The 12,774-nt window shown below is 41.4% G+C and overlaps 1 long non-coding RNA gene across 4 annotated transcripts; it reads right to left on the bottom strand.

Annotated features, from left to right (window-relative positions):
- Positions 1-1,156: 1,156 nt before the first annotated feature.
- Positions 1,157-11,918, bottom strand: LOC135095354 (uncharacterized). Of its 4 annotated transcripts, XR_010264340.1 has the most exons (7): positions 11,774-11,905; positions 11,110-11,210; positions 6,539-7,226; positions 4,941-5,031; positions 4,329-4,490; positions 2,203-2,291; positions 1,157-1,723 (listed from the first exon to the last, which is right to left on the bottom strand). It is a non-coding gene; the product is annotated as an uncharacterized LOC135095354 (long non-coding RNA). The 4 variants fall into 4 exon arrangements; XR_010264341.1 differs by lacking the exon at positions 11,110-11,210 and having other exon boundaries at positions 11,774-11,918; XR_010264339.1 differs by lacking the exon at positions 11,774-11,905 and having other exon boundaries at positions 2,203-2,611; positions 11,110-11,767.
- Between the last annotated feature and the right edge of the window lie 856 nt (positions 11,919-12,774).

The following is a 12,774-nucleotide window of genomic DNA, read 5'->3' as shown; positions in this document are numbered from 1 at the left end:
GAGAGAGAGAGAGAGAGAGAGAGAGAGAGAGAGAGAGAGAGAGAGAGAGAGAGATGGCGTAAACCACTAACACAAAATTAAATTCCTGACCAGATCTCTCTCTCTCTCTCTCTCTCTCTCTCTCTCTCTCTCTCTCTCTCTCTCATAATCCATCCCTGCTATACCTAATCACAATGTAATGCCCTATTGTTTCGTTTATTTTCCTAAGTGTTCCCCTTCTCACCCCATTTTTTCCCTTCCCTCATTTTTTCCTTTTGGTTTTATTCGTATTTTTTCCTTTATTTTTCTCATTTTTCTCTTGATTCGCCATTTTTTTCTTATTCTTTTCTTATTCTCCCGGTATCCATTATTTTTCATGTTTTTTTTTTCTTTTTCCTCTTTCTCACAATCCTCTCGGTGTGTCTGCTGCTGGCTCGTGATTGGCTGGATTGGGATGGCTTGGTGTGGATTGGTGTGGATGGCTATTATTATTTGCTTGTATTTTGTTTATTTGCTTATTTTTTTTTGTTTTTTTTATTGTTTGTGTATGAGAGAGAGAGAGAGAGAGAGAGAGAGAGAGAGAGAGAGAGAGAGATTTAGGAAGACCACAAATTTCTCTCTCTCTCTTTCACTCAATGTTAAAGCTTCATTATCTTTCTTCACCGTAGTGTTTAAAAATATACGACTATGTTGGTTTGTGTGTTAGCGTTCAGATTAATTTGCTTTATTTAGTTTTCATTTATTTATTTATTTATTTATTTTGCGTTGGTGTATATATATTTTTTTTTCCAGTGTTAATTGATGAGATTATTTTTTTTATAGTGTGTTTATTTAGTTACTTTTTGTTGTAAATTAATTCAAAGTTGAGCATTTTGACTCCCCTTTGACTCACCACACTCAAGTTATGTCCTGTATTTTTGTGTAAGCCTCATATTTTTAAGTCATGCATCTAATATATACTCTTCACTTGTACACACACATTGAGCCTCACTACACTCACGCAGGCTGGAAGAAAATTTGGCTTGTCGATTTTGGTTCCATTCATTGTTGTAGACACTACAAGATTCCAACATTTGTGTGTGTGTGTGTGTGAAGGAGACAGTTGTTGGTGAGGGGCTGTGGAGAGTCACTGTGGGTTTGTAAACATACTGTGGGGGACATACTGTGGAGAGAGAGAGAGAGAGAGAGAGAGAGAGAGAGAGAGAGAGAGAGAGAGAGAGAGAGAGAGAGAGAGAGAGAGAGAGAGAGAGAGAGAGGTGTTGTTATTCACTGTTCCTCATCGCAGGAGAAGTATTGTTCATAGTTGTTCATTGCATGTGTGGGAAGACACAGTATGTTGAGGGAAGGTAGCTGCAGGAGTGAACAGTTGCACCAGTGACAGCGGGAGCAGAGCCCCACGACTGCTGCTGCTCCTCTCCTCCCAGCACAGCAGCACACAGGACACATATCCATCATCTTTAAATCCCAGACACTCGTGCCTTGGTAATCTCACTGCAGCAAACCCTACATTGCTCAGGTCAACTTCCAGCTAGAGTCATAATATCTGGAGTTATTTTTCAAGATAAAGAAGCTTCAAAATATCCCCCCAAAAAAAGTTATTTTTAGAGTTGAAAATCCACTCGAATTTTTTGCCTGAAGCTCTCGTTTAAAAATAACTCCCTCTTGGATCTTGTGTCCGACTCCAACTGTGTCCTTCAAGTGAACGGGTCTTCAGTTTGTAGTGAGGCTTCCAAGCCGCCCAGATCTGTGAAGGCGAGCAGTCAGTCAGATGATGAGAGTAGACAACATCAGCAACATAATGAGAGAAACAGTCACAATAATAGAGATAACATGAAGGCACTCAAGTATTAATGAGAAAACAAGACAGAATAATGAGAAAAGTAAAATGATGAGAGACAAATAAGGCCAGTCTACAAATAATAGTGAATTTACTGTAGGAAGGGTCTGCTGTACTACTTAATGACCATTCAAGTCTACTTGTTAAAGATATGTTTACATTTTGAACTGTCACTTTCTTGTACTATGATACATTTTTTAACTATTTTTTTTTATACCTGCCTTATAATTAACATTGAGTAGAGTCTCACTAATACAACTTGAATATTACTCAGCCGGCAGTCTTTGCCATGGTGGAGTGTGACACTCTAAATCAGTACTGACATTTTATCATTTACATTTTATTACTTTGATTACTCAACAAAATACTGCATTGTTTTTCGTAACCTGCTGACTGGTGAAGGGACAGTGTGTGCTCCTGAACACTTGGTTCTTGCCACGTGCCACAGCACTCTGACAGCTTCCAGTGGGCCTGTCTGAGATAATGCACCACACAACATTAGGAATAGGAATAATTATTTCACTAAAACTTTAATTATCTGCAATAAAAACTTGGAATGAGTTATGCACTTTGTGAATTTAGGAATCTGGAACAATGATTGCAGTTATTTAACTACCTGCACTAAAGAGTTTGTATTAGTTATGGCGGTGTTGACAACAAGTATAAACACTCTGAGAGGCGTGACCTCCGCCGCACTGCTTCATCAGCCTTCAAGTCCCGGCAGTGAAACGGTTCGTGTGAGGAAGACTGTTTCTGGTGCTACAGGTGAAAACTGTTGCTAGTGTGTGTACATATCTGTGGAAATCAAAGGATGTTTTCAATCGTACCAAACGTTATAGTCATGGAGATATCTCTCTTCCTGCACACAAAACAACTACCAGCACCTAATTATTACACACATACTCCTACACCAGCCTCGGAGACCCCATCTGGTGAGCGGACCACAATTGTCCCCGGGTCAGACTGCTCTTCTGGTAACGACCCTAAATGTCTTGATACCCCTCTCAGTTTTTCTTCATAAACTTCTGCAACATTCGCGTTCAATCTGTAGAACGCTGCCTCTCCTCTATTAAGCTTCATCATCCTTTCGTCACTAAAACTCAGATGTCTGAGGCAACTGATAGTAGCCCCTTTTCTGTTCCCTCCTACTTTCTCTATCCTCATTTTCGATCCAAAGCTGGATGCTGTGTTCATGTGCGCAATGACTTAACCTGCTTTCCACTCTCTTGAATCTTCCGAGTTTTCCACCACCAGGGTACGACAACAGAGTCACTCTCAAACTAAATTTATCTGTGCTGTATACCTCTCAAATAACTCTTCTGACTATGAAAAATTCTTTGACTACTTAACTTCCAAAGTGGAGCACATTGACTCTCTTCCCTTTTGCAGAGATCTTAATTCTTGGAGACTGACTTCAATGTTCACCACCAACTTTGGCTTTCCTCTCCCTTCACTGACCATCCTGGTGAACTAGCCTTAGACTTTGCTATTCTCCACGACCTAAAGCAATTGGTGCAACACCTTACTCGTATTCCTGACCGTCTTGAAGATAGACCCAACATTCTTGACCTTTTCCTGACCTCTAATCCTTCTGCTTATGCTGTCACCCTTTCTTCTCCGTTGGGTTCCTCCGATCACAGTCTCATATCTGTATCTTGTCCTATCGCTCCAATCCCTCCTCAGGATCCCCCTAAAGGAAGGTGCCACTGGCGTTTTGCCTGTACTAGTTGGGGGAACATGGAGGTATTTTGCTGATTTTCCTTGGAAAATGACTACTGCTTCCGTGTCAGAGACCCGTCTTTGTGTGCTGAGCGCATAACAGAGGTGATGGTGTCTGGCATGGAGGCGTACATTCCTCACTCTTTTTCTCGACCTAAACCTTCCAAAGTTAAACTTGGTTTAACATAGCTTGTTCTCGTGCTATACATGATAGAGAGGTGGCCCACCAAAGGTGCTTAAGTCTTCTTCCATCACCGGAATCTAATGCACTTTACATTTCTGCCATGCCAAGTCTGTTCTCCAATTAGCCAAAAAAAACTCCTTTATTAACAGAAAGTGTCAAAACCTTTCAAGATCTAACTCCCCCTTTTGACTTCTGGCACTTACCCAACAACATCTATAATAACTTTGCTTCTCCTTTCCCTTCTTTATTTCAACCAGATGGCACCACTGCTATCACATCTATCTCTAAAGCTGAACTCTTCGCTCAAACCTTTGCTAAAAACTCTAACCCTGGACGATTCAAGGTTTGTTCTTCCCTCTCCTCCACTAGCGTAGACATGACAAAGGTGACTGTAAGTACACAATGGACATGACACACTCAGGCAGCTGGTACAGCTTTGGCTATAAATGTTATAGCAATACTCTGCCACTTTGTTGACAAGTGACAATACAACCTCTCGTTCCTCAGAATGTTCTTTTCACGTAACAGCTTCAAACCAAATCCTGAACCAACATGAACCACCTCTGCTATCAAGTAGTCAGCACTGTGAAGGGTTGTACAGTTCCTTACCTCACTAAATAATACTTCTTTCTTATCCAATCTGTCTGTCTATGTGTCTGCTGCCATGGCTTGACCTGCTCTTCTTTCATCTGTAGCTTCCATTCTGTCTGCTGTCTCCCTGCATCCTCTTGTCCACCACACCATCCTCTCTTGTGTGTCTGCTGCCACTGTCTAGAAAAAAAAAAAATGTTTTCTTCCAAATCTTGAACAACTACAACATGAACCACCTGTGGTCTAATCTTTCTCCAGCATTTCTTCTGTCCACTGTCACTGTCTGAACCAGTCACCTAACACACCATCCTTCCTGCCACGGTCATTCCTCTCTGATGCTCTTCTCTTTCTCCTTCTCTCAGCGTGGTGGCAGCACAGGCCTCGGCACTCCCTGGCACCACGGTAGGTGTCAGTGAGGCAGGCAGGTGTTGGTTCAAGTCCTGGTAGTGTCACTTCGCTGCTGTATTGTTTTGTGTAGCGGATGATGCTACGTTTTTCATCACTTAGTTAGTGTAGAGTTTATTTTTCCTTGACGTTATTTGTGTTGGAAAGACATTTCCATTATATAGTGGTATATGTTCTAGGAAATAAGGAATTAGCAATACTAATACATGCTTGAACAACACTCACCGGTGTGGAAGGCTTGTCAGGGAGTGGCTGTAGTGGCTTCTCTTGAACCACGACCATGTTCTTCTCAACCCTTGGAAAGATAACAATTTATCTGAAATGGAGAGATACAAAGATAGAGAAAAATTTAAGTAACACACTGCAAAGTGTAGCTGACAGTGTACGCGTCGTCATCAAGAAGAGGGGCTCTGCAAAGAAATAGTAAGACACTCGTGAAGGCTATCATCTTTTCTCAAGGGAAGTGTGTGTCGTGTGTCTTAACATCGTCAGGCGCGCAAACATGTTTTGCATCAAGGGTGTCGTTGTACGATCCGGATATGAATTTTTTTTTTATTTTTTTTATTTTCTACATTTTTTTTCCCATTTTTTATATATGTAATGTTTTGATAAATAAATAAATATATATATATATATATATATATATATATATATATATATATATATATATATATATATATATATATATATATATATATATATATATATATATATATATATATATATATATATATATATATATATATCCCCTTATGTAATGAGGTCTTCTGTTATGAAATTTCACGGTTTCGCCCGCTGCGAGACATGACTTTTTTTTTTTTTTTCTTTCTGGCGTACCCGTTCTTCCTCAGTCTCCTATGAATATCTACGGTTCTTTTGCTGCGGACAACATTAGAGAGTACGTAATTTTAGGTCTAACTATTTTTTTCAAATTTATATACGAAAAATAAGATAAATATTTTTCCGTAAATCTAGGAAATAGTCAATGTGTCTGCATTAGATATCTTTTGCATTAATATTTTATTTATTTCAAACAGTTAAACACTGGTTTTGATCTAAAAGTCGAAATATAACAAAAATTGTTTTCACCCGCCTTCCCCCCTCCCCCCCGGGTAATTAAGGGTGAAATCATGAATTACTTTAGGCCTATGTACAAAACCGATCGTAGTAACTAAATTAATCTATATCTGTTTTTCAACATATTGTGATGTATATATCATGTGAATTTCAAGTCCTTAGCTGCAATAGGTGTATTATAGTCACCCCTTAAACTTTGACATAACTTAAAATGGCGGATTTTTGCATATAAAAATTATCTCCGTTGTTATTGGTGTTACACACAGATGGGCCATTGCGGCTTATCAAGCTGTGAGAGGCGAACAAAGTCTGCTGTCGTCATTTTTGTTTGTAACTGATTTTGATTTCTGACAAATATTTGAAAGTAAATATTTGACACAGTTTTTTTTTTACTTTTTCATTGAAAAAAAAACTTATCGTACAAAAAAAAAAAAGATAGCAGACATTCTTCTTGCAACCTTCCTGATCAAAATATTTTTTAAATGAATTGGTCAATAAATGAGGGAGGAGAGGCGAGTTGAACACTGGCAATTTAATATGGGATTAGCGATCCTTCAACCCCCTCAAGTGGATGAATAAAGGTGATTAGTTACTTTGATGTGTAAAGACTGTAATTTGTAAAGATGAGAATAAATGAGAATAAATTATTTCTATGACCTTGTGTCCAGCCAATGTTTGTAGGTTTAAGGTGAAACCACGAGGTGAGGTGACATTAGTATTGCCAAGTGTCTTTGTAAGGTACTCACACCAAAGTTTCCATTTGCTTCAATCAATCAAGGTCTGGTGATAAAAACAAGGCACTGCATCCTGTGCACTCTACCCTGTGCACGCCTTCCTTTCACTCTGGAATGCACACCTTTATATATTGTGCTGCATTCACACTCACATATTTCAATACAAATAAATAAAATTAATAACAATCACAACAAAAAACAAAAAGTGACCAATAAAAAAATAAAATAAAACAACAAACACAGGTGTGAAGAACTCTTCTCCGTTAACCTCCAAGATAACCTCAGAACTGGTCTTCAGGAAAAAAAAAATAAATAAATAAAGATAAACACTATCACTCTCACGTAGAGGACAGCGTTACACCTCAAAAATAAAAATAAAAAAAATAGCAGCAGACCGAGGAGGGTTCCTATGTACAGCAAGTGACCCCTAAACAAACTAGCTAGCTAACCACAACCAAGGACCCCGGAAGTGCTTATCTGGGTTCTTGTGGCTGGATGGTGTCCGGGTAGCAGTCTGGGGCAGGTGAGGTGGATGGCTGAGTGTAGGCGACCACGTGGCTATATCTGGCGTCCTCCACGACCTTGTGGAGCTGTATGGGGTCACCTCGCCACTTCCGGGATGACCTGGGATAGTTATCTCGTCACCTACAACCCACTTCTGGTTCTTCATCACCATTGTTAGAGGTAGTTCATGGGTCACCTGCAACAGTAGTAGTAGTAGTAGTAGTAGCAGTAAAAGTAGTAGTAGTACTGGTGGTAGTGGTGGTAGTAGTAGTAGTAGCAGTGGTAGTGGTAGTAGTAGTGGTGGTGGTGGTGGTGGTGGTGGCGGTGGTTGTGGTGGTGTTGGTTGTGGTGGTGGTAGTAGTAGTGGTAGTGGTGATGGTGGTGGTAGCAGTGGTAGTGGTAGTAGTGGTGGTGGTGGCGGTGGTAGTAGTGGTGACGGTGGTAGTAGTGGTGGTGGTGGTGGTGGTGGTGGTGGTGGTGGTGGTGGTGGTAGTGTCGGTGGTAGTAGTGGAGGCGGTGGTAGTAGTGGTGGTTGTGGCGGTGGTAGTAGTAGTGGTGGTGGTATTCGTGGTGGTGGTGGTAGTAGTAGTAGTAGTAGTAGTGGTGGTGGTGGTGGTGGTGGTGGTGGTGGTGATAGTAGTAGTAGTAGTAGTAGTAGTAGTAGTAGTAGTAGTAGTAGTAGTAGTGGTGGTGGTGGTGGTGGTGGTGGTGGTGGTGGTAGTAGATGTGTTAGTAGTAGTAGTAGTAGTAGTAGTAGTAGTAGTAGTAGTTGTTGTTGTTGTAGTAGTAGTAGTAGTAGAAGTAGTAGTAGTAGTACGAGTAGTACTAGTAGTAGTACGATTAGTAGTAGTAGTAGTACGATTAGTAGTAGTAGTACGAGTATTATTATTATTATTAGTAGTAGTAGTAGTAGTAGTAGTAGTAGTAGATTAAACAAAATAGAAAAAAAAAAAGAAACCGACAGACAAACCGAGAGAGAGAGAGGGAGGGAGGGGGGCTATTGTAGCCCCCCTCCCTCTCTCTCTCTTTCTCTCTCTCTCTCTCTCTCTCTCTCTCTCTCTCTCTCTCTCTCTCTGGGAGGTAAGAGAACACCATTTTCTTGTTGGATTGCAAGGTCACTCTAGAAGAGCGGGAAAAAGATGCAGAGGGCGCTGTCAAATCTTTAGTGTGAATGAAGGACGGACAAGTGCAGCTTGAGAAGGTAGGAGAGTGAAGAGTGTATGTGATCAGTGTGATGGGAAGGTACATGTATGCCTCCTATGTTCTGAAAGAAAGCACTCTCTCCATCAATAGCGACCTTCACACATTTGCTGCAATCATTTCTTGAGTCACTGTTTTCACTACACAAGGAATGAAGAAGCTGTTTATATGAATGTTGAAGGATAAAGCCTTTTCTTTGTGCAGCTGCAAACAGGACACAGGCTTTCATTTGTTACAGGAAAAGTTCTCCTTTGTGCAAGAAATGATAGTAATGATTTCAATAAGAGTAGGTAAAAATGTTATGTTGTTTTGCAATCACAGATTTGCTTTATAATAAAAGAATATATAGATGACAGTTGTTAAGGATACTACATCTATATGTTGAGCCGTGACTGAGACAAGTTTTATTATTACCATTTAGAGTTCCACCTTTGTATTTTGACCAGTTACAATGTCACTTCACAAAAGATACTCTTTCATTTTTTTACCATTATTATATTTGCCTCATTAAAAATTATGATAATTAATAATCAACATTTGTTTAAAAGATTTGCGTTTCATTTTTGCCCATTATTTAATGGAATTCATTGTTAAAAAAAAAAAAAAGGGAAGAAAAGTGATAAATGTTGGGCCAGTGGTACACACGGCAACTTTGAATAGTCTGAAATATAACGGCGGTGGTGCGTGTGGCGCCCGACGTGTTAAATATTGACTGATTTTACTTAATATAACACCATTTTTTTTTATATAACTCTCTCCACCGTAGTCTTTCTAACGTCCAAAACCGTCACCTACCCACTCCCCTCTCACTCTCTCACTCCCTCCCAATGTCCCTAGAAGTTACAACCTTCAATTCTCTCCACCCTAATCTTTCTCCAGTTCAAATCCGTCACCTACCTACTCCCCTCTCACTCTCACTCTCACCTTGGCCTCGTACAGGTCGTCCACTTAGGGCGTAATGTTCTTGAGTTGTTCTTCACAGTCCTCTCAAGTTCTCTCAGTGAGTCTTTGAGTTTTGCTTCATATTCTACTTGTAACTTCCTATCAAGCTCACCTATCTCCAGGTGTTTGCGCTTCTTCGTTTCTGTCACCTACTGCTCATAAATTGCAGTGGTAGGAGTAGTAGTAGTAGTGGTAGTATTGGTAGAGGGTGGGTGCAGCATAATTGCGGGCTCACAAAAACACAAAATTATCTCATCGTTTCATTACACTTTCTTATTCGTTTTTGTTTCAGCGGTGCATTTTTACCGCAGATTTTCTTTTCATCTGTATTTTCTTGCTTTTCTCTCACTTTCCATTTGTTTTCTTTAACTTGCTTTCTCCTTCGTCTTACTCTGGCCACCATTCTCTCTCTCTCTCTCTCTCTCTCTCTCTCTCTCTCTCTCTCTCTCTCTCTCTCTCTCTCTCTCTCTCTCTCAGTAGAGAAAGGTGAAGGGATTTTTTTATTTTTTTTATTTATTTATTTTTTTGTTAATGTGTCAGGGTACATGGTCTCAGTTTGGCAATGGAATGAATGGAGCAAGTTTTGATGACAACTTGATGTGGAGGAAAATTGTGTTTCCTTTTATATATATATATATATATATATATATATATATATATAAATAAAGTAAGCACAATTTTTGTCCACGTGAAAAATAAAATAAATGATAAACGACCCATTACAAAGCCTCATTACTTAAACTCAGAAATCACAATGGACAGAAATGGTCTTTACGACGCCAGTACTTCACTCAGGTATTAAACACCAGTGCCGCATCACTTTTCTCTCGCTTTCTTTTCTACACTACCAGCGTGACGCCCTTCACGCCCCTGCCACCCACGCCAACCACTTCACAAACTTTAGAAAAACTGACTCAAAACACAACTGCACTCGTCTGCAGAGAGAGAGAGAGAGAGAGAGAGAGAGGGGGGGGGGGGCGATGAATTGAGGGCAGGGAAAGAACGGGGGAGCGAAGGGTCAGCCAGAGATGTGCGCTTGGGATAGTGAAGGTGGCGGTAACAGGCAGCCCTCACAGCCCCTGCCACCACCACCACCACCAACCACCACCTTTCATCACCAATTGTTACCTTCAAGCTGCCATCGCATACGTCCTGCCTTCATTCCTTATTACGTTACAGGTATGACACCTGAATACTACTAATGGCGCCACCACCACCACCACCACCACACCTGTCCATAAAACCAATATTTCCCTTTCATGTATTTTGTCTACGTAATGAAACGGCGGAGGGAAGCATCACGTAGACAGACAGACACAGATTGCTCTCTCCACCAGTCCTCCATCAACTGACTGACTGACTGACTGACTGACTGTGTGACTGAAAGACGGACAGACAGACACAGATTGCTCTCTCCACCAGTCCTCCATCAACTGACTGACTGACTGACTGACTGTGTGATTGAAGGATGGACAGACAGACACATTGCTCTCTCCACCATTCCTCCATCAACCGACTGACTGACTGACTGAAAGACGGACAGACAGACAGGTGGTGTACTCATATTTATCTGCTCAGCTTCTCAACTTACTTAACTGCAGCCTCAGTCATATAACTTTCATCATCAGAGTCAGGAAAGTTAAAATATTGGTTCATTTGCTGTCAATCTCTCTCTCTCTCTCTCTCTCTCTCTCTCTCTCTCTCTCTCTCTCTCTCTCTCTCTCTCTCGCACACACACTAACGTCACATCACACAGGTCATTGTATAGATGAAATTGTTTATACACATATCCTAATAGAATTAGTTTTCTATTGTAAGTTTACATAAATAGTCCAATAATAGTATACAAAACCACAGATTACTACCTTTCATTACGTGTGGAGGTTCAATCTCAAATAAAATCCATTATACATTGACTCAAATAAGGCAACACTCACCTGGGACACGAGGAGCAGGGGAGGACAGGCAGGGAAAAGCGGGGAGAGGGTGGCGGGCAGGCTAGGAAGGGAGCGAGGAGGAAGGGAAGGGGAGAGAAGGCCTGAAACAGGGAGGTGAAACAAGCGAACGAGTGACTGCAATTTGCTGATTATAGGAGTACACACACACACACACACACACACACACACTCTCTCTCTCTCTCTCTCTCTCTCTCTCTCTCTCTCTCTCATCCCTGATAATCGTATCACCGCCACCACCACCACTTCCACTCCGTCCGATAAACACCTTTTTACACCACCACCAACACCAATTAGCCCGCTCCGACTACGACCACCGCCACCTACCACCTCCACCACCACCACCATCGCAATCCTCAACCACACCCAACAACCACAACATCGTTGCGTCCGCTGCACCCACCACTGTCACACAACCACCACCATCCCCAACAACCACAACCACCTTTAACATAAGCCAGTCACGTTCACCACCACTACCAACACCCTCTACAACCATTCCAACCATACCAAACACCACCACAACCACCACCTCAACCCAGTCACGTCCGCCATAGCCACCTCCACCTCCCCCTTCCACCATCCTACTCTCCACATCTCTCTTCCACTATCCACTCCTCCCTATCCACCACCAGGCCATACTCACATCCACCTCTCCCTCCACACCGCTGTCCACCACAGCATGGCCACCAGGGACAGACGCAACACTGCTTCACCGCCGTAACACAACCGGGGACTCGTCACGTCAGCGGGCGCAGGGCGAATGGCTGAGGAGACGGCGAGGAGAGAGTATCACGTGACTTGAATACTTGGCGCTGATTGGTGAAGGCTGTGCTGAGGTAATTGTCACTAAGAACGGAGCCACTCTCGCAATACTACTTGTAATGATACAAAATAATAGAATCACGGTTATTATTACCAGTAGAAGACACTTACCAATACACTGTGAGGCAAGAAGTAACGACAAATGAAGGATACGTGAGCTTTACGAAGAATACGAAAGAAAACGGAAAAATAGAACGCTCTAATTGGCAGACGTGAAGCAGACCACCACCACAGCTCTCGTATTTATTGAGGCTTATATAGACTTGAAATAGCGACTTGAGACTAATGAAATAACGTAATACATGTAGTGCGGGTGTTTTCATCAATGACAGACAGACTAATGCTACGAGATAAAAAAAAAAAAGATACATTGCAGTCACTGGGGGAATGTAGAAAGGCAGTCTTAGGTATCATGAATGCACTTATTTTTTCATGAAGCAAGGTTATGTGTCTGTATTCTGAAAGGCTTTGCTCTCTCACCAGACTATTTTCAAAGGCCACAGAAATAATTACCCGGGTTTTCAAGACTGGTTCTCCCGTTGATGCTGTAGAGACCTTACCAGTCTGTAACTAGAACCATAGAAACACTCTTAAAACTCGTGTAATTTCATTTACAGCCTATTGAAAGTAGTCGGGGTGCGGGCAGAAATGTTTCACGATACGGTGTATCGTGAAACATTTCTTTTGGCACTTTTGTTAGAAATACAGGCAGGGAATCTGCTTCATTAATTAGGGAGCCGTCTTTACACACACACACACACACACACACTGTGTGTTACGTGTTCACTGTCAATCTATTCACTTCTACTAACAGTTTCCGAG

Source organism: Scylla paramamosain, chromosome 48, assembly GCF_035594125.1.
Source record: "Scylla paramamosain isolate STU-SP2022 chromosome 48, ASM3559412v1, whole genome shotgun sequence".
Lineage (NCBI taxonomy): Eukaryota > Metazoa > Arthropoda > Malacostraca > Decapoda > Portunidae > Scylla > Scylla paramamosain.
This window is presented reverse-complemented; position numbering and strand designations above follow the sequence as displayed.